Source organism: Zosterops lateralis (assembly GCF_965231275.1).
Source record: "Zosterops lateralis genome assembly, chromosome: 3".
NCBI classification, from domain to species: Eukaryota; Metazoa; Chordata; class Aves; order Passeriformes; family Zosteropidae; genus Zosterops; species Zosterops lateralis.
In genome coordinates, this window is record NC_139764.1 from 51197821 (window position 1) to 51220425 (window position 22605).

Sequence of the window (22605 nt, forward strand, 5' to 3'; positions counted from 1 at the left end):
TTGACTCTGTCAGCTCATCTGGGTTCTCGGCACCATCAGACACCATCAGACACCATCAGAATCTCCCATGTATGCATAAAACCTGTCAGAGCCCTTTGAGGATGGTCTTTTGGACCACGCAGAACTTGCTGGGAGTTTCATGTAAGCCAAGGAGTTTTGGTGGACATTCTTCAGCTGACATAATTTTTGTTGCAAGTACTCTTTACCCTTTTACTCTTTTTATGTTCCAGCACAGGATGATGTTTTCTGCCCAAAACACGGACTTTGAGAGGACTATATATCATAGAAATTTTGAACATATACTGGACTGGGAGAAATAGATAATTGAGGAAATATTGATAATCCAAGCACTATTCCCAATTTTTGCTGTTTCCTTAGTGTGGAGCTGGGACTTAAAACTTGGAAGCTTTCTCCAGTCTTATGAAGCACAAAACCTATTTTGGGGTCAAAGGCCTGAAATTTCTGAATACCTTCAGCTTCTCCACTCCTTGATTGACTGAACAGGAAGCACATAGAGCTAAACAAAATGATTTAGAAACTGGAATCCAAACCAGAATATTTCAGAGCAGTTTCTATGCAATAAAATTTCTTTTTCCACAGTCTTTTTTTTCTAAATAATTATTCCTAATTGACTAACATATCCCTTCAAGCTCAACCATATGTGCAAATGTTCTGCAGAATTTTGGAATCTCCTCCAGAGGAAAATTAACATTTCTAACTTTGAGTTTGAGAGCTATCTAATGCAGAATATTACAATGTCATTGTGCAGCCCATCAATAAACTGACTCCTTATTCCAAACTATGAGTGAGTGGCAATTGACACTTTTAAGAAGACAAACAAATCTAAATCAGGGTTCTTTTCTGAGCTTAGCAGAAATTTTGTCTTATTGTTGTTGAAATGAAAATTGGATGATGAGTTTTGTGTGTTCACCTCATGCTGCTAAAATACAGTTGATATTGGTGAATTCATCTGCACCTTTTAATACAAGCACTTTTACTGCAGGTTTGAACTGTTATGTCTGATTATCTAAACAGTAAAGATAGATGAAAGGTTTTATGGAGACCGTTCTGTATCAGCAAAGGTAATCAATATAAAGAAAAAACTGAAATAGCATCCTGGTCTTCATTCAGCTCTTTAATTCATTAATTTCCCCCCCTAAATAATACCTACTGGCTAAATAGAGAAATACAACAAAAACAGTGATAAAAAGGAACAGAGTGTGTATTCAGGCAGCTTAAATACTAATATGTTTGGCTTTGACAAACTAGTACTAAAGACAAAAAATAAAGATAATAAACCTTAAACAGCAGATGTCCAAGCAATTATGAGTAAAGAAGCTTTTGTCTTGACAGATGTGCAAGATACACATGTGCTTGGGATTGTCCACAGTTCCTTCAATCACTTTCAAAACCTCTTCAAACCACTTTCTTAAACTTTTTAAATACACAGAGACAGAAAATATTCTTAGTAGACAGGGTTGAGTAAGAGATAAATTTGATTTCATGTTCAGTTTATTCAGTTAAATGCACAAGAAATTATTGTCATAAACAGATTATACTGTCATTGGATGTGAAATTGTTATAATGAAAACTTAAAGGTGATTCAAATACAGAAGAAATCCATCCATTAAATCCAGCTACAAATCCAGCTACATTACAGGTAGCTAAATAAAACAGTAGAGCATTTTGTCACCAGAAGTTAGTACCAGAATTCAAAAGCAGTGCACTGAGATCAATAATCTGTCACCTTTCTCTGCAAGATATATGCACAAAAGTTCCCATACACCTTTGTCTGAATTGACAAATTGGTCTGATATTTAGCAAAGTAATAGAGACAGGGAAGTGAAGAATTAGTACTGCCTCAAAACAAAATGAATTTGACTGTTAGTCCATTCGTCACAGCAAGGTCCAAAAAAACAATTCAGGAAAGTGTTAGGAGTAAGCAGAAAGCAGCCTGCATCACACAGGCCAACATGTGCTGTTGGATCCCTAGTAGTGATATTGCATGCTGTCATTTCCAAAACTAAAATAGAGAACAATAAAAATGAAAAATATGGTTTATGAAATGCAGTTATGGCTCTCTCATGTGAATTTCTGATGGTGTAGGTATTAACGATGGCTTAAAACGCAGAGTTGTGTAAGCAAAAATCATATACACACCATAGTGTTTCACTTACTGCAATTTCAAGAAAAGGAAGAGGAAAATCAGTATGTTGTTTTAAAGATACATTTAGGGCGAGAATTATGTGTCCTAAGCTGTAGTAACTAAATTTTGGTTCTGTCTAGTCCTACAAAAGTAGCAGGTTGATATAACTCACCTCCTGATCAGTACCTATTTCTCTGGCTTAGCTATGAACTCAAGAGTGATTGCTTTATAATTTGACATTATGCTTTAATTAATTTCCATAATGCACTGAAAGCTTTCTGGCTTCATCAACCTATTATTAAAAATTAATTTTAGCAAATAAATATAACAATAGAGTAGAAAAAAGTATAGTCACTTAGAGAATGCTAATCAGAATTGACATATCTGTATTTTCCAAAGCAGATATTCATCATCACTCTGCCACATTTTACAGGGACTAGAAGTCTTCCATCTTCATAAATATCTTGCAAAATGGAAGCCATGAGTGATTTCCTAAAACCTCTGAGACAGAACCATTACTTATTTAATTTAAAAAAAATAGGAAACAATACATGAAAACTGTCCATCTGAAGAGTCATACCATCTTTTTTCTTGCTAGCATGAATGTAATGTAGAAAAAGGGGTTTTTTATATTCCATTCACCCAGTATAGATTTGTGTTTCAAACAGTTGTTAAATAATTACTACTTTTAAACTAGACTAGTTGTTAAACTATGCAATTTTTTAAATACCTTCTCTAATGTTAAAATCAGAGCATTCTAATTTTCACATATTGCTGCCATCTTCATTAGAAAGGGTTAATTAGTTACTCATTTGATCTTCCAACAGCATTGCCACAAATAGATGCACAATTTCACTGCTAGATCCATGGGATTCAGGAGCCTAGGAAGGATGCTGTTTCCTCAGAACTGCATGTAAAATGGATCAGCAATAAAAGGACCTCTGAGGTCATCTCTGACTATAACCATGTTGGCATTAAACTTAGCATGCCTTATTGCTGTTGCATGTAGCTGTTTCATAAAATTTAATAAATTTCTACCAAAATATATTTCTAGTCTCAGGGATTTTTTTCCTAAATAAAAATCACAAGTTTTGTTTGTTTTTTTTTTCTTTCAGTAAGAAGCTCACTTATTTCTATTTCTACCAGCACTGTATTTTCATCACCTTTCATCTTTTAGTATCTCTCTGTGCTTAGACCTACTGATCCTTATCTTTTTTCCCTCTAAAAATAGGTAAATCCCTTTCTCTTTTTTTTTTTTTTTTTTTTTTTTTTTTTTTTTTTTTTTGCAGTGACTGTGCACTGTACTGCCAGTACAGACATATCTAATGTGCTCCAGGTTTGACTTTCCGGCTGTTGGTGTCAAAGTAGCCACATCCATCTTCCTTGCCTCTTACCTAGAGACAGTAAAATAACAAAATAATTCAGTCTTATCATACCTTTCAGAGAAGTAATACAAATTTATAAAGGATGATTTTTTTTTTTCTGTTGATGCAGTGATTCTATTTTTGTGGTGAGCGTGTAAAGAGCTGGTACCTAAAAAGTAGGGTTTTTTATTTAGGCTGTTTTTTCTGAGGTTATTTGATCTTTTTACAGTTGAGCTACCTGTAATTTCTGACTTGGAAAAATGTAAAAAGAGACAGAACTGTCCTCTTATGTCAGTGCTCTTGTAACTGGAACCAATAACCAAGTTCAGGTAGAGTAATGAGGTCTTCTTTTGTCATTCAAAGGTTTTATTCCTACATGAATCATTCATTCTCCCCTACAATAGTAAAAGTTAGTCAAAGAATCTTTTCTAAGTATTAAAACTTATACTTTTTAATTAAAAATTAAAAAGTATAAAAGAAAACCAAACAAACAAAAAAAAACCAATCTGGTTTTCTACCTCTTATAACATTAACTCCAAGTGTGTTTTTCTGGCTCACATGGCAAGTGTTGATAGATCTTTTTCATCAGAATTAAAGCATTTCTTCTGACCATGTACATATGGAAAGCCCAAGGATTCAGATAAAAATCACAAGAAATTAATTAGTAATATAAAACTATTCCACCCTCATCATGATTTTTCTGCCCAACTTCTCTAGCTTTCTCAAATTAGTTGACTTTCTTCAGGAGAATAAAGGTCAGACCCAACATAATTTCATTTTGAGTATCATTTGGCTGTTCTCATTAAGAAGGCTGCTTCACTCAAGCCAAAACAAAACACTAACAAAACTCTAGTGAACTCAAAAGTTATTTACTTAAGAGACTTAAGCACACAGTGTTCTGGATGATGTGATTTCTAAAGCAGTTAGAATTTCCTGTTAGGGCACATTCTGAAACAAAATGAAGGAAAACCCTTGCCTCCCATTGACAGTATTAGACTTGGAGAGAAAGAAATACTTTGGGTGATACTGAAGGACGGGGAGTTGGGATTTTGTTTTAGTTTGTTTGGTTTAGCTTTTTTTAAAAAACTTGAAAAGATTTTGATAAGAACTAAAAATTGAAATTATTTTGTTTAGACATCAGAGACATAAAAGTATTAGGTGTCTGCAAAAGAGTGGGTTCTAGTTGTCAAAGCTTGGATTCCTGAATGAAAGAAAAACATTGAATAATTGGATCATTACTGAAGATAGTTGCACAACCGCATTAAACTGACATTAATTTTGCATTTTCTATTTACAGATATCTTAACACTTCGTTTTGTATACAATTTAATATCTATTTCTAGAAAATGGAAACAGAATAGAAAATTGTGTGTGAAAAACATATTCAATATTCCCCATCTGCATAACCTTCTCCAAGAAGCAGCCAGAAGCCCCAAAGGCATAATAGGCTGTTTTATCATGGGGGATTCTGTAAAATGTTGTGTTTCTATCACTTCAATCAACAAACATTTTCCCAGTGCTTTACAATTTTTCACATTGCTGTGAGAAATGTCTCAACAAGGAATTTTACAAAACATTCTTGATAACTACCTCATATCAACCAACTACTTCTAGGTAATATTTTATAATAACATACTAGAGATTTGGATTTACATTCCTCATGTGGGCTCATTTTATGGGATAGATAGTGACAGGGAAAGCTGTAGAAGAAAAACTGTGAATAGATTGCCTAAGATCCACCATCTCCCTAATAGTGTGTGGCCTCATTAAGGTTTTTTAGTAGCTGAGAGAAAAACACTGAATACCCTACTGCAACAAATCCACATAGTCATTATCCTGTGTTTCTGTAGAGATACCTTCTTTAAAAGTTACATATTTTTGTACATCTCCTGTCTGTATCATAACTTGATATGGTCTTCCCACCACAGGGCAAAACACACCTGCTGATCCCACATGTGAAATTGCATCCCTCATACCCCAGTGATTCCTCTCTATTTTCATTTGGAGACATGAAACCCTTCAGATGTATTTGCAGATATTTTTGAATATAAATGATGGGTTATCTATACACTGGACACATTTATTAGGCCTTCTGATGCCATGTAAAGAGTATCTCCCCACCATACCACACCACCATTATTCAGCTCTGCCTATTGCTCTAATACTCTTTTAATAACTCTACTTTTAGATTTGATCTGTATTGGTAGTAAAGGCCAGTTAATTCCAGACCTTTTTTTTCTAGTGGTCCACAAGAGCCTAAATTGTTACTCCCTTCTCCAGATATTATTCATAGTGCCTGTCATCCAGTTGGATAATTTCCACCAGTCTTCACCACTGGAGTGTTTGAAATAGTAACTGATTGGCTGCTGCATGACTGAAGGGAATAATTTTGTGTGTCTCTCTGAGTTCCGGAGACTCCAGAGTACAAATAAGAATTTCAGCTTTACTGCAGGTGTGCAAAGCTACACATTTCAGCTCAATTAAAGGATAACTGGCCTCTTTTAGTGGCAAAATAAAATAGAATAATGGGTGCAGTGGTTCAGCTTTCCAATGGGTGCAGTTCCGGCCAGCCCTGCCGCCACTACATCCAGGGGCTCACTTTGCCAGAGGCGTGGGCAAACTCGACCACGGTGCGGATAGTGCGCAGAATAGAAAGGCGGGACTCTCAGGGTGTGCAACCAAGGGATGCGTGGCCCCAAGGCAGCGCTCCGGAGAGAGACGCTGACCTCGGAATGGCACGGCTTTTTATTGAGTGGGTTCAGGGGTGGGATTGCGTGGGACCAATTACAACTTTTTGCCATCGTATAATGAGGGGATGCACAACTTTTGGACCAATAACAAGTAACTTGGGGAGGAGGAATACATGATGAGGGGGTGGGGAAGTTATATAACTTAAAGATTGACAGGTAACCGAAAAGTGGTAAACAACTATTATGGGATGGGGTTACCAGGACAACCAAGGTTTTGGCGGGAAGGTTTGAGGGGGGGGGAAGGAAAGTCTGAGGGAAGGAGAGAAGGAGAGGGAAGGAGAGGCCATCTTAAACAATAGAAATAAATACAAAATTATAAAACACAAATTATAAAACCAAACCGGAGCAGTGAAAACCCAATTGGAATTGAATTTAAGCACCACCACAAATGGGAGAAAATATGAAAGCAGATTTTGTCATCTTGGGCACAATCTGAAATACAGTTTGTGGGTTTTTAATAAGAATTGTATTTATTTTGAGGAACTTGTGTATACAGAAGTTATCACTGAAATACTCCATTTATGTGACGTAACTGACCCCATAAAAATGCCTATACATATTTTATCAAAATATTTTACCCATAGAATCTCTAAATTTTGTTTAAACTTCTGAGTTTAACATTATTTTCTGTATTAAAAATTAAGGGGAAAAAAGTGGTTAAAGCTAAGAGGAGAAAATCTATTTTTATGGGGAAAAATTATGTTCTTCAGCTTTCTTAACATGACAAAAGAAAAAAAAAGGCATTTTTTCAGAGATGGTTTATTAAGAATCCTTTTAAATCTGCCTTGGAGTAGAATTCTATTCTCCAAAGTCACTGGAATGTCTCTGCATAATCTTAACCTCCCATTGCTTAGCTATTAAAAAAAGCTTTCTGAAAAAGACACATGAATGACCATCTGTTTCACAAGAATGTTTAACAGAGCAACAGGAAAAAATACATTGACAGTAAACAGCTATATAAAACTCAGCAATCAAAAAATACCTGCAATGTGGAGATATAACTCCCAAAATCTATTAGATAGTAGATACTAGATAATTTCAATGTTAAAACTTTCTGGACACGAAAATCTCTGTATAGAGCCCCACTGAGTTCTGCTAAGGAAGTTCTTGTTTCTTTGATTTTTTTCAGTCCAATCTAAAAGATTTTCCAGGTGTTTTATCCATGAAAAAGTTTCTTTCTAGTGTACCAAATGCTGTTTCTAAAGACTTGTTTCTAAAGTGTTTCCTGCCATCCCCCAGATTCTATTCAAAAGCTAATAATACTGCCTAACATAATGCTAGTAATCTTTTCTTGAAGTTTCACACTTGTCAATTTGAGTGTAGCAAACAAATGAAAAACCTGTAAGAATGGAGACTGCAGAGCCTTTCTTGGCTACCTGTGACAGCACTTGCTCACCCTTACAGTGAAAAAGTGTTTTGGGTATTCAGAGGGAACTCCCTGCTTTTCTTGTAGTTCCCATTGCCTCTGGTCCTGTCATTGGGCACCACTGAAAAGATTCTGGTTCCCTCTTCTTGCACCCTCTCTTCCTTCAGACACTTATATGTATGCTCAAATGGGCTCCCATGCTAAGGAACCCAAAATTCTATTGCCGACACTTGCTCCACGACAGAGCAATTGTTGATCTTCAGTATCACTACCTTCCTTCTTACACCCTTTTCCCTCACCAGAGGACTGAGGGGAACACCACCTGCACCTCTATGCCCATGACTGTCGCTCCCTAGCACCAACTGAGTAGTTATTGGCCCTCCCCAGTCAGGGGGACACTGCAGCAAAGGCCTCATGCACCATGGGTCAAGGTTAACTAACATTCTTGTCAGGAAGCTGATAGAGCTTCCTTGATGTCCACACCTACTGAGATGTCATATAGAGCAGGCAAAGTTACAGGAAGAAAAAGCAAGGATAAAACTATTCCAAACTCTCTTTAAAAAAAGTCTGAATTTGAGTTAATTCTAGGTAAATCTTTATTAGTTGAAGGAAAAACAATTACCACTTTTATATGAACAGAATTCTTACACCACAAAAAAGTATTTCTATGGGAAAACATTTTCATTTATGGCATCTCTGAGGAAAAGATTTTGTTTTCTCAAAAGCTGTTTTAAATTATTTAGAATTATTTTTTTGCGTAGATAATCGTCCCAAGTTCTTACACTGAGCTCTAGTTTGAAGCCATTGAAATGGCTTTGTAGCTATGTGAATATAATGGAAGCAGATTGGGACAATACTTCCAATGTTGATCTCTTCCAATCATACTCTGAGCAGAATTTAGCATTTATTCTGTAATAAAACAAGTATAAAAAATTCTGTGTCTGATTTCACAGAGTAGTGTTATGTTACATTTGGAAAAGATCCAGTAAAATCATGTTGTTTTATCTTCTGGGGCAATTTTGAAGGGTCTCTTTCTCCACTTTTGACAACATAGTTACAAATTTTGTCATAAATTTTCATTATTAAAAGCATTCTTTAACATTTTAGATGATGCTTGGTCCAGTCCATTCTTCTTCATTTAAGTCTCTATTGCAGAATTCAAGTGTGTCTTTTGTTTGACACTCACCACAGTGTTACTGCACTTGAAAGGGTGGTGGAGGTAGAGAGATTTCTTGTGTCTTTAGGTAGGAGCCAGGAAAGACAGAGCTGGAGAGTGTGAGCTGCCAGAAGAGAAACAACAGCACTGGCAAGAGTTCTCAGGGTTCTGATTCATTCCTGCACTCTGACAGCAGCTTTCCAGGCACTATTTTAATTTAACTTTTCTAGGTGAAGCTTGGATCAGTGCAGGTGAAAGGCACTTGCTGAGGTTTCACAAGAAACCATTCTTTTTTTGTTCTGTGCTCTCTGTGCCAGCTGAAAGAGGCAGTTTTTCTCTCCGCAATGAATAATGAACAGTAGTGTTTTCCATATTCTGTTGAGTGTCTTGCAAACACAGCCTGAGCAGCTGATGCAGAGGTACCAAATTATGTGCTTCCATCCTACATCCTAGAATTTTTCCAAGTGACCTTTCCCTATCATAAAAAAAGGTAGAAAATAATCTAAAAGTGGCATACTTTTTTTGAGAGAAGACAAAGTGAAGCAATTTTTAACAAGGTGAGTGTATGATATATAATTAGAAAAATTAAGAGGTATAAGTCTTGGTATAAAATGACAGACCAGCAGAAATGTCAGAGATTTCTTGTCAATTACTCAGTCAGGTTCAAACACCTAAATGAGAACAAGAACTAACAATAAGCAATATTTTTGAAGCCTTGATATAAATAAAATTATAGGAGTTGGCGTGCTGGTGCGCCTGTTGACAGCGTTTGTCTGGCACATATAGCAATAAAAAGATTCAAAAAAAAAAAAAAAAAAACAACCTATGTTGTTAAGCCCTCCTTATTTCATAACTTATGGAGGAGCCATATTCTTATCAAAGCATCACATTAAATATAATGAAGTCTTACTGGTGTAAAAATATATATTTTGATGCTAGTAATTGAAGAAAACAGCAGATAGACAACTGAAGAAAATTCCAGGCCAAATAAGTTAATAAAAAGGGTTTTTTTAAATTATGTTATCAAAGATTTCTTGGAAGAGTAGTAAAAGATAACTGTACATATGACTAGTGTGTGATCAACAGCATTTTTATAATGACCCTAATTAGCCTTCCAAGGGTAACAGCTGGATTTGATACATTTGATATGTATAAATAAAATCCACTGAGGCTAGCGCTGAGTGAAAAATCAATTGTAAAGCAATTTAAATTGTAAAGCTATTCTGGATATGTACAGGGATAAAAACAAGAACTCAAAGATTGTAATGGAAGGAAGGAAGGAAGGAAGGAAGGAAGGAAGGAAGGAAGGAAGGAAGGAAGGAAGGAAGGAAGGAAGGAAGGAAGGAAGGAAACTATAGAAACTAGAAGATGATGTCTGCTACTATTCTGAATACAATTTTAATGTAAATGCCTCCTTTTATGACTGTGGTGTTTCAGAAACACACCTGGGTTTTTGGTTTTTTTATTATTATTTTTACACATAAATTTGTTGTTTAGGGAAGGTATAGATGTCAGACAGTTTTCTTCTATCCAATAGACCTGAGCAGCAAGACAAAGAACATACAGGAAGCTGATACTCCAAGGAGATATGTTTCTTTCCACGCATTCTCCTTTCAGAGTTGTAAATGCTGTCCTCTGGGTTTTTTACCTGAATGAAAAAATGATAACCAAAAAATATATTACAACACTCAGAAGAAGACATGTGCCTTTGCAAGTTTTGTAGGAGAAATAAAAACCAGAGCAATTCCACAGCCTCACAGCCAGAAATGAAATCTGGGTTTATTTTTGTATTTCTTGTTTTCTTCGACTTGAAATTGAGTCATCTTAGCTGGGATTTGTACTTTGTATGCTCCTCGTGAGGCTTCGTTGCCGGATTCAATAAATCAGAACTGTCACAAAGTAGTTTTAGCATTACGGCCCTACACAACTGCATTTGTGGTGTTCTATCACAGCTGGCAGTCAATCAATGGTTCTTATCAGACATTTTGGTCATTACATTGAAAGATTAAAGTGAAAGAATGTATTTTCTAATCCATTTGTATACTAGAGTTTCTTTACTCCAGGGTATCAAATCAAATTAAAGTGGATATAAAACAGATGTCTTTTGCATGCAATAATCTGTGTGACAAGGCAACTGGTCTATAAAATCGTGGTACTGATTACTCCCTTTCATTCTTGCATGCTCCTTTGTGCATTTTCTGAAGTGAATTCCCAGCTGGAAAAATAATATTGATTTTTAAAATTTTGATTCAGGACACTAACAGCAATCTGTTAGCTACAGAATTTATGTGAAGAAGCCTGTAAGGACCTGTGTTAACTCATTGTTACAGAGCTCAAAAATCATAAAATCAGAGGTCCCAAAACAAAAAATAATATCTGACCAAGAAAAACTGAAGACCTTCTTGCCACTGAATCACTGCAAGGCCAACCAAATCAATCGTTCTGACAAGTATGGAGATATAGGAAAAGCATTTTTTAAGCTTCTTAAAGACCTTCAGTGTGAGACATGCGACAGTGTCCTCACATGAACTGTAGTTCTGCTTTGTCACTTGCATCAGATAATTAGTTCTACACCTTGGATGAACTTCCTTTTCTTTGGTGTGATTAAGATACCTTAGAAAAACAAGCAGTCACTTTTCATCCACCTAAAGACTTTTGTCATATCATCTTTATTTAATTTCCTCTTCCTTCTGCTTAAGAGTCAATTGGTTCATTCTCCATGGGTTATTTCAATGCCATATGCCAAGCTCCAAAAAGTCAAAGAAAACTTTTACTTAAAGTAGCAATCACTTTGAACAATCTGAACTTCTACATCTCCAGAACAACATCAAAGCTTCTAAAAGGCTGTTTTTATGTTTGTTTCTATAATAATCCTACCTAGTTACTTTAGAGCAACCTGACAGCAGCCCACAAGCACCAGATCATAGTTCTGTTCTGTACGCCATGAACTGAATGAAAAAAAACTCCACATTAATCTTTTGAGAAAGATATGCATTATACTTTGGCCCCTCTGGAGCTAACACTTCGGTAACTTTCCATGTCTATCAAGCAAGTCCTTCAAATCTGTAGAAGAGTTTCCAGATGAAAATTCTCTTTACAGTTTCCAAGCCATTCAGTCTTGGTTTGGATCCCATGGGGCCTCTATGACATCAGTACATCTCAGCTGCAGTTAGGAGCATCCAAAATAGTGTGCTAAAAATCATACTTTCCCCTCCTGAAATACTCCAGGTGACACAAAGGGCTCATAACTGAAGCTTAGCTCCACAGCTCAGAAAGTATTGTATTGAGTAATTAGATGTTATAACTAAACCAGCAGTATCATTTCTGAACTTAAAGGAAACTTATGAACTTTAGAAAAGTACGTATTTCTCTCCATTTCTTTGTGTTACAAATCCTGCATTGCAGCTATCCCTTTGGTTTAGACACTGTGAGTCTACGGTGTGGTGTTGAAATTCCCTTCACAAAGCCACTAAACAGCAATTTACATTCTCAAGAAATGTGAGCATTTATCTGAACAGATAAATTAATCCCTGATATTGCAATCTGAGATAAAAAGAGATGGATACATAAAATCTTCTGGATTCATTTTATTGGCTTACAGTTTTTCTTCTATATATATCAGACTTTTTTTTTTTTTTTTTTTTTTTTTTTTTTTTTTTGTCTGTGATATTGAGAGTGCTTGAACTAAAACCATTAGCAGAAAATTAATCATAATAAAGTTTTACCTAGTAAACAGAATATCTTTCTGGTTACAGCTCTAGTACATTCAGAAAATAATCCAAACTCACAATTTATCATTTATTTAATCAGTTTCAAATGCTGTGAGACTGCTCCAAACCTTTTTTCTTCTACAGGCACATTAAGAAGATGAGATTGTTGGCCAATAAATACTGATAGCTTCTCTCTAGCTGTTTCAGTAAGGTTTGCTGAAACCATGTCATGGCACCTTTCAGCGGATGACATTGGCAGACTCAAGAAGGAAGTATGAAGTTTAGTTTTGCCCTTTCATTTTTTTTTTTTTCTCTAAAAATGTTCTGGTTCTAAAGGAAGTCAATCTCCAGAATAGTTGTTTAAAGTATGCAGAAATTTTCATGAATGTTATTTCTGGTTTTTTTGATTTTTTTAAAGGAAATAATGACAATTGTTGTAGAAAGTCGTCACCACCACAGCAAGACTGAATTTCATTTCAGGTTGGCAAGCATTCAGGATCAATAACATCAAAATGTTCTAAACTAAGTACTCTGATTTGAAATTCAGATATAATTTAGGTATACAGGTTTCATTTTATTGCACTGAGATATAAGATTACTTAACATTATTTCATGGAAGACTAGAACTCCACCTTACTTTTGATCATTTTCCTGAGTGAAAGCCAAACAGAACATTTCCACCAGCCAGACTGTGAATCAGAATAAATGATACTCCCTGAAATAATACATTTTCATCTTGCTGAAATTATCTCTGAGTGTTCTCAAGGTCCTTTATTTTGGTCGCAACTATTTACCTTAATTAACACAATCTATCCAGACTGATTATCAGTCCTACAAATATGGAAATCATTCCTAGTAATCAATATATAAATAGATAGGCTTTCTTTATTCTACAAAAATATTTTTTTTCAATTAACAAAATAGTATGATAGATTTTCAACATTTGTGCAAATCCTTTTGGTACCAATTTTGGTTAAAATCTTGCATCTCTGATAGAGCTTTATGCTGTCTCTAATCACCCTAATGGGTTTTTTTCTTCCACATAAGTAATCCTTAGAGGAAGATACAATTTCTTCCACTAGCTTCATTTTAAAAAGACTTCTTCAAATACGTTTAATTGTACTTAAGTCAGCTTGAAGCTTATCAGGGAGTTTTAAAATTGTATGCATTTATACACATGAAATTTTCAGTGACTTTCTCAATTTATGAATTAAAACACAGTTGGATTTTTTTTTCATTTATTTACTTCATTTTTTTTCATTTATTCTATCCAGTGGGATAATGAAGAGCAGACTTTATTGACCTGTGGTTTCTTATTTCCAGAATCTTGTCCTACAACCATCTTAATTTCCTGAATACCATGAAATTTGTAATTTTTACTGCTCTCATAGTGAAGACTCTTCACACTCTGCTTGCATCAGATTCATTGAACTGTTACACTTTAATCAAAGTTGTTTACGAAGACTCCTGTATAAATTAAAATCACTAAAGCCTTTTGAAGTCTTTCTTTTTATTAAGGCGCATCACACTTCTGGTCAAACTCTAAGCTTTCTGTGTTGGTCAGGTTTCATGAAAGCCTCTGGTCTTCCTGAGGGTTATGAAAAGTGCTCTTGGCAAGCAGTTGAATCCTCCTCTCTGAACCCTATACAATGGATGACTGAATAAAATAAAATTGAAAATGTGCCATTAGCTGGCAATGTTGGGGTAGCTATGTTTGGTTTGGTGGTTTGTTTTGCTTCTTTTCTTTTCTGAAAGGAATTGAAAACTTACTCCTCTATAAGTAATTGTCAGATCTTCTACTGTTGCAGACAGAAAGATTTTCTATTCTCTGGAAACTTTGCAGTCAGTTCACTAGCAATGTCAGTGGACTAACAGGAAAAAATGGAGAAAAAGTTTTTCATAATGCAAGTCCCAAAGAACTTGCCAATATATACCCATAGGAAGTATCTTGATGTTAACTTACTGCAAATCGTTAACCAAGTTGGTATTATTTAATAAACAGATTAAATGGTAGAAGCATATTGAGCTTTTTGTCCTGTTTCAGAAGAAAGCTGAGGATTTGGGGCATCTTTGAGTCACATTCGTGTATTGGACGTAGAGATTGAGAGCAGTGTGAAATATACACATCTGGACAGGATGGTAGAGGATAAGGTAAATCAAAGACACCTTCAGTAGAAAACAGGCATTGACATAAAATCAGGCCTCAGGTAACTAACTCATCAATCATCACTCTACAAAAAATTGGAGTGAAGTATGGGAATACAGGAAAACTCCAAGCAGAAACAGCATGCCTTGAGTCTGAAGAGCAGATACCCAGATTGGTTGGGATTGCCAGGAGCTTACAGAGTAGTTTGCTGTTGTATGTCTTGGAGGAATCAGGGTCTAATGGAAAAAGCAAGTGAATGATTTACACTGATGTTAGAGTGGCAGGGTGTTGTAAAGATAAAAAGGAGAAGTTATATCAGAGCTGGAAGGAGATAGGGCTGAATATGAAATGCTGAACACTGTGTCGTGCAGTATTTTCTGCTGTCAATTCTTTGTGCTGTATTTATCTTCTGTTGTGTTGACACCATGAAGGAGTCATACTTCATACTTGTTCATACTTCACCTGACAGTTATTTTAAGCCAGTGCTTGTGCCACACTGTGTCCTGAAGGAGACACAGCAGGCAAGAAGAAGCTGAATCAATACTGCATAGCTGTCTGCCCAGATTGTCCCAGCAGTTGCACTCTCAGACAAAAATTCACATATTTGAAGTACTCCTCAAAAGGGGAAGAATTTTGTCTCTGTCATGTTTGAAATGTATTTTAACACACTGAAAAGACCAAAATGCAATTTTAAATGTAACGTTTTTGCTATCTGTCATGCAAAACTGCATAGTGCTGTGTAGTGCCACTAGCTAATTTACTAGGTGTTAGCTCTGTTAGCTAGCTCAAAGCTCTCTACAGCAAATTATGCTGGGCAGTCAGTAAATGTAGCATAAATAATGTTTTGCTACATTCCTTCATCATACTTTTATCCTCACCAGTCCACAAATAGGAGTGTTCACCTTTTCTGAATCCTTTTGGACTTGAGTATTAAATCAGAGTTAAAATGATGGTAGGAAAATTTGCTCTGACTCTTTTTCCAGCCCATTTTTTAAACACTAAAAAGTCACTATTGCTTTCTGTGTAGTAGAAAGAACTCCAGGAACAGTGATGCAGTTGAAAGTGGACACAGAGTAGCAGTTACATGGACAATCATTCATCACAGCCTGAAGAATAACAAATGCTCAACTAATGGGTTGATGAACCTCTGCTTGTCACACTGACAGATGACTCCAAACTATGAAACAGGGCATGAATAAGTAACCAGTGGAAAGTGGTTGACCTTGAAGATAGCTCAAACCTATACAGACATTAAGTTTTGCATTCCAATTACTTTTTGGACTGAAAAAAAGCTTTTATTTGCTTGATACAGACTCCACCTTGTGTTCTGCATATATCTCCTAGGAAGCTAAGTAGTGATCTTGTAAGACAAGTCTTAGTTAAGTGTCCAGATAGAGAGAGAGAGAGAGAGTGAAAACCTCCTACTTGAATAATTTCCTGATGGAAAATAAAATCTTTAAAAAAAGTTTGTAGCCCTGGTTCATGCCGGAGATGTTTTAGTTTTCTGAAATTCTTTTCCCTTAGAATTTTCTATAAACAAGAGGTGTGGTGGTGCTTAAATTCAATTCCAATTGGGTTTTCACTGCTCCAGTTTGGTTTTATAATTTGTGTTTTATAATTTTGTAATTATTACTATTGTTTAAGATGGCCTCTCCTTCCCTCTCCTTCTCTCCTTCCCTCTCCTTCTCCCCTTCTCTCCTTCTCCCCTTCCCCCAGACTTTCCCGCCAAAACCTTGGTTGTCCTGGTAACCCTATCCCATAATAGTTGTTTACCACTTTTCTGTTAAGTGTCAATCTTTAAGTTATATAACTTCCCCACCCCCTCATCATGTATTCCTCCTCCCCAAGTTACTTATTATTGGTTCAAAAGTTGTGCATTCCCTCATTATACGTTGGCAAAAGGTTGTGATTGGTCCCAGGCAATCCCACCCCTGTAACCCACTCAATAAAGAGCCGTGGCATTCCGAGGTCAGCGTCTCTCCTCGGAGCGCTGCCTTGGGGACCACGCACCCCTTGGTTGCACACCCTGAGAGTCCCGCCTTTCTATTCTGCGCACTATCCGCACCGTGGTCGGGTTTGCCCACGCCTCTGGCAAAGTGGCCCCCTGGATGTAGTGGCGGCAGGGCTGGCCGGAGCTGCACCCATTGGAAAAGCCGAACCACTGCAAAGAGGCATGTTTTGTAAACTGTACTTTCTTTTCATTCCTTTTCTAGGAGGGATTTCTTGATGTCCCTCTAGTCTGAGCAATGTGATTAAAGTTTATCTTTGTTTCACCAATCAAATTGGTCTGTGTAAAATAGTATAAAAAAAAGACACATCCCAAAAATAAATAAGTCATTTTCAGCCTTCTGAAGTTCAGAGTCTGTGTCATTGTAGTGTAAAACAACGTCAAATGTTCTTTTCCTCCAAATCAGGGAAACTTTAAATTTTAACCTAATTTTGAATTCCTTCAGGAAGAATACAAATAAAAGGCAAATTAAAAAGAAATAAAAGTGACACATATATAAAGGAAAAAAATTATGAATGGCTTGGAGTAAGTTTCAAGGAAATTAAAATACTATGTAATATCACAACACTCTGCAATTCAGCCTTGTAATGTAAATAATAGTTTTTCTGATCTCCATGACACAGAAACAAATGTCAGATCCAGTCAGATTTAGAGATAAAAGCAAGGGTTACCTACTGGAGTAAACAGCTAGAAAATAGAAACTATATCAGATAAATATCCTACTCTCCCTGAAAATATGGAAGATGCTTGTTTATCTTGCAAGGAGAGTTTCTTTCATTAAAATTAATAATTTATAATTGTCTTTCTATAATACTTAACATTTTGTAGCGAGCTCAACTGCTTTGAGCTTGAACTAATCCCATGTAAAATTATACACATTTCAGCTTGTTAGTGAACATACTCTTTAAGACCATGGGCAGGAATACATCTCTAAAAATGAATGTCTGCAAAATTTACCAGCTTCTCTGTTTCTTAAATTATGGAATAATATCTCAGAACATCTGATTTCTTAACAATTCCTCTTTCTCAAGAATATTAATTCATTTTGCTTCCCCAAAGGAATTAAACTCAAGGACAATATTGTAGACGAGTGTGAGACATAGCCTATATAACCAAACTAAGAAGAAGGATGTAATTTGTTTGACATATTTATTTCCTATTAGGCATTTGCAAAGATCAGCTTCGATACACCTGTTCTTTTTTTTTTTTTTTGAGAGTGAAGTATGGAGTCAATGGGACTGCTTAGGTATAACAGTCTTTTCTGAATAAAAGTGCTATTAGGGTCCATTTCTCTTTTGTTGTTGCTATTAAATGAACTAATTAAAATAATTCACAAATATGAATTTCAACAATCTATCTTGCAACAGGAACACATTAAATATCTTTAGATGGAAGTGAAACTTGTAAGTTAATGAGTCATTTTAAAATAAGCTCCCATTCATATTGATTTTGTGTCTCACTGCCATAGAAATAGGTTCTGCCAAGATATGTCTCTTTGGACCAGCTGTCTCATTGCATATAAAACACAAGCTTCATTAAAAAGCAGATTTTTGCTGAGCCCATTCAAATATGCATTTCTAAGTTGATCCTAGAATTGTTGTACTCCCTATTGGTTTAACAAAGGAGCAGATGAGAGACTGTGAGTTTATTTCTTCCCTATTTTCTGCTGAAGAGATTATTTTGGTCAGAGAGTAATATTCTCTTCTCTATGAATGTCAGCTCAGGAACCAGCTCAGAAATTAGTTCTTGACCTTACACAAGGCTCTTGCAGAGACAGTTGTGCTGTATTGATGCTCTGGCTACTTTCTTTTGTTCTGAGTGTTCCAAAAGGTCTCACATCAATAAACAGACCCTTACAGAACAAAACCAAAAGAGTAGTCAGACAAGAGAAAAATAGAGTAGAAGGGAATGAAGTGCAGTGATGGCCTGGAGACCACCTTCATATAAGATTAGTGCCATAAGAACAGATTTCTCTTTGGGTGACATTGGAAGTTGCAGATAATTCTGACCTATTGTATGCAAGTAAACATTTCAGAAGATGAAACAAATTTAAATAGAAACTCTCAGCATTATCTGAAACTATAGTTTTACAGTTTCAGATGCCTGTTGTTGGGAGACAAAGCTTCCTATTGTCCACAGGCTTAAATTACATATAGATTGTATATAAATGAGTAAATTACATTTACTGATCATACTGTAGGATCATATAATGCTTTGGGACCTTAAATGCCATCTAGTTTCAACCTCCTTGCCGCAGGGACACTTTCCCCTAGACCAGGTTGCTCAGAGCCCGATACAACCTGGCACTGAATATTTCCAGGGTTGGGGCACCCAGAGCTTCTCCAGGCAATCTGTTCCAGTGCCTCACCAACCTCATAGTCAAGAATTTCTTCCAAATATCTAATCTAAACCTACTCATTTCAGTGTAAAGACATTCCCTCTTGTCCCTTGTGGCTCTTCTCTGGACTCATTCAATACTAAATGTCATGTAGATCTGAAGTAGAATTTCCAAGCTGGAATTATTTAGTAAACACACAAATCAGAGTGATAAAAACACAGCTTTTTAAGTTTGACACTCAAACTTCATCACCTAGAATGTTAAATTTGCTTTGTCTGAGTTCAGAGTAAGTTCTCTACCCTGGAATATATTAGTGCAGCTATTTACTTTGGTTTTTTTCCATGTTGCACTACAGCTAAATATATTTTATCATTGAGATACTCAATCCTGCCAAATGGAGCAGAGCAAAAAGAATTCACTACAGCTAGGCTAATTGTGATTTTTTTATTATTTAGTATGTATCCAGAATAGTTTATAGCTGGCTACAAAAAATGTGTAGGGTAATAAACCTGTTTTAAAAAGTCACTGCTTTTTAACTAATAATATTAATAATTGAGAACATTAATAGGACACTGTAGCAAGACCCTCAAGAGCCAGGAAGTCAAGGAAAATTATTCATTTAGTTGTTGCAGTAATTTAGTTAATTGGATTTTCTTTTCTCTACTTAATTTATTTCTAAAAAAGATTTTCTTTCTGGTTAAATTAATTCTTTACATAAATATGTGATAGTGAGAGAAGAGAAAAAAATTATTTTCCATTGGAAATTCATATCCAGTGTTAAAGAAAATGTTTGTTTTTAATTTGAAGAATAAAATATATTACTTTCTCTACCATTATGATCTTACAAATAAGATTTGTGTTGTGAAAGATTTTGGGTTGTGAAAAAATTATCTATTCAATAAAAATAAAATGAGCAGTTTCTTTTTTATGCTTTATAGTGGTATGTGCTTACCCTAGTAATATATTAAGCTCATTTTTGTTATATTTATCAGTTCATGTTTGTGCTGAGCTTCTGAGAGTGTAGCTCTGACCATGCCCTCTGTGAAGATACCCACTCAGATAACTGAGCTTGGTTTATTTTTGTGATTTTCCCAAGAAAACCCTTGAAAAGCCAATCTCTTATCCAGAGATTTTTTCATCACAGTTATATGCAGAGAGAGAATTGACCAGGATTAATTTTCTGTAGTGATTTTTTGAAACATTTTAAGAGAAAGAGACCAGATTTTATTTTGTGACCCATTATACTATTGTTTCTTCGCTGGCTGTTTATTTTTCCATCATATTTCCATCTAGCAATTATGGATGCAAATCAGTTAGCAAAGACCTTTGCTTGTGAATATCACTGGCTGCTCAGACTATGTGGGGAAGAGTGTCTCACCCATATGTGCATATGTGCTCGTGAAGAGGCTCTTCCTCCTCTCTGTGTTATCACAAGCTGTATAGGACACAGCTTTTGTCTGAGAGAAATTTTTGGAAAAAAAAAAAAAAAAAAAAAAAAAAAAAAAAAAAAAAAAAAAGTTCCAGACCTTCATGTCTCTCAAAAAAGTAAAATTTAGGCATTTCACTTGGTAGAATCAATGAAGAAAAAATTTGTATTGCCACATTATCAACACAATGGCCATCACTGTGTTTCATAGCAAAAGTCCAAAAACAAGAAAGTTGCCATCTCTGTGGAATTCACTTTGTTTTTTCCAAGGAGAAGGAAGTTTGACATCTTACCCCAGAGTGAGGTGGAAATGTAGACTGCTGAAAGATGTGGTAGTCCTGTCATCCTCCTGAGGTAATTCGCCCAGGAACAGAAATGCTTCACTTGTTTTCTTATAGTATTTCAATTTAGATTGTTTGTAAAATGCACTTTTTAAAGGAGAACTGATGGTTTCAAATATTTGATATTACTGAATTAACAAGCAATGAACATTATTAAAGCTTGCTTTTTTCACCAAATACAGTTATTATTTAAAATCTCTTGCCTTGATGTTCTTCTTGAAAAAAATGAACGATTGAGTTTTGCTTTATGTCTCCTCTCCCTTTTCTCTGAAGGGTCAAACCAACAGTTTTAAGGGTTTCATATGCATTGTTAGTATGAAGTAATTTAATGGGACATTTGAAGCTAAAGCAATTGCTTTTAACACAAAGGGAAAGTTTTTATTGAAGAAGAAATACTAAAATCAATATAAAAGAAATAAGCAAGTTGAAAATAAATAAAAACAGATATTTGTAGGTTGGAGATAAATGAAGGAATTGGTTTCTAACACAATTTAATGTAGAAAGAAAAAAAAAGGTATATGAAGAAAAGTTTTTCAAGTATATCCAGAAGACAAAAACCACTGACTTGGAAGAATGATTCCTGGAAAAAGAATATGAAATAATATAGCTATCTAAAAACAAATAGCAAATCTTTTTCACCTGCACTCATGTTGACTATAAAAAGTACACTGATCCCATTTCTACTGTGAGTCTGGAAAAAGCAGATAGATAACAAGAAGATATAATCCAACAATAAGAAAGAAAGAAAGAAAGAAAGAAAGAAAGAAAGAAAGAAAGAAAGAAAGAAAGAAAGAAAGAAAGAAAGAAAGAAAGAAAGAAAGAAAGAAAGAAAGAAAGAAAGAAAGAAAGAAAGAAAGAAAGAAAGAAAATGAAGCAGTGTGAGAAAAATTTTCAAAAGTATGAAAACTTATATACTTATGCACAAATCAGAAAAATCTTCACAATTTGTTTTTCCAGGTTCTTCTGTCCAAATGTAAAAGAGAAATTTTATCTGTAATGGCAATACTATAAAAAGTATGAGCAAAATATACTGTCCTATAAGAAATTCAAATGAGGATATAAAGTCCATAGATTTTTACATTACAAGAGGCCTGAGACTCTTAGACTCTCTGCAATAGAAAAATTGAAATATATAATGAACTATATCAAATATTATATACAGAGCAAGACTTATCTAGTGATATCAACAGTATGCAGTCATAAAGTTTGTCACCTGGAATGTGACATGTCCAAGTGTGGAAACAATCAGATCAAATATTTCCGGATTTAATCTTTACTTTTAGGTAGACCCTAAAAGTTAAAATATAAAGGGCCAAGTATGACCATTCAAATAGGATGTAAAATGCTGAAGACTGCATCTTCAGCCTTCTCTATAAACAGATACACAGTACAGTGTCTTATAAATTGCTCCAATTAAAAAAAAAAAAAGTAAATACGAATTTTTTGGCTGGTTGGTTGGTTTGATCTTTTAAAAATACCAAAGAAATTCTATCTTCTCTAGATTCAAACAAAACCACTAACTTATCCAAGGATTTTCCAATAGATATATAATCCCAAAAATATATTATATTCTGTACTGGTCTTCTCCAAGCACTATCTGAATCTTTACATATTTCTAGCTCCTCTTATGTCTCTCTGAAAAATGCCACACTGACAAAATAAAAGTGAAAAGAAGGTTATCTGATTATAATACTTCATGTATATTCTTCTTCGTAGTGTGTAAGTAAAAGCTCATTTTTAGGAAGACAAGCTATGTTCTTGTTTACCTTAGTTTTAGCATTTCTGCAAAATGGAATTGCAAAATGATGAAGCACTTATATATCAATAATAATTATATATAATATATCATTATTA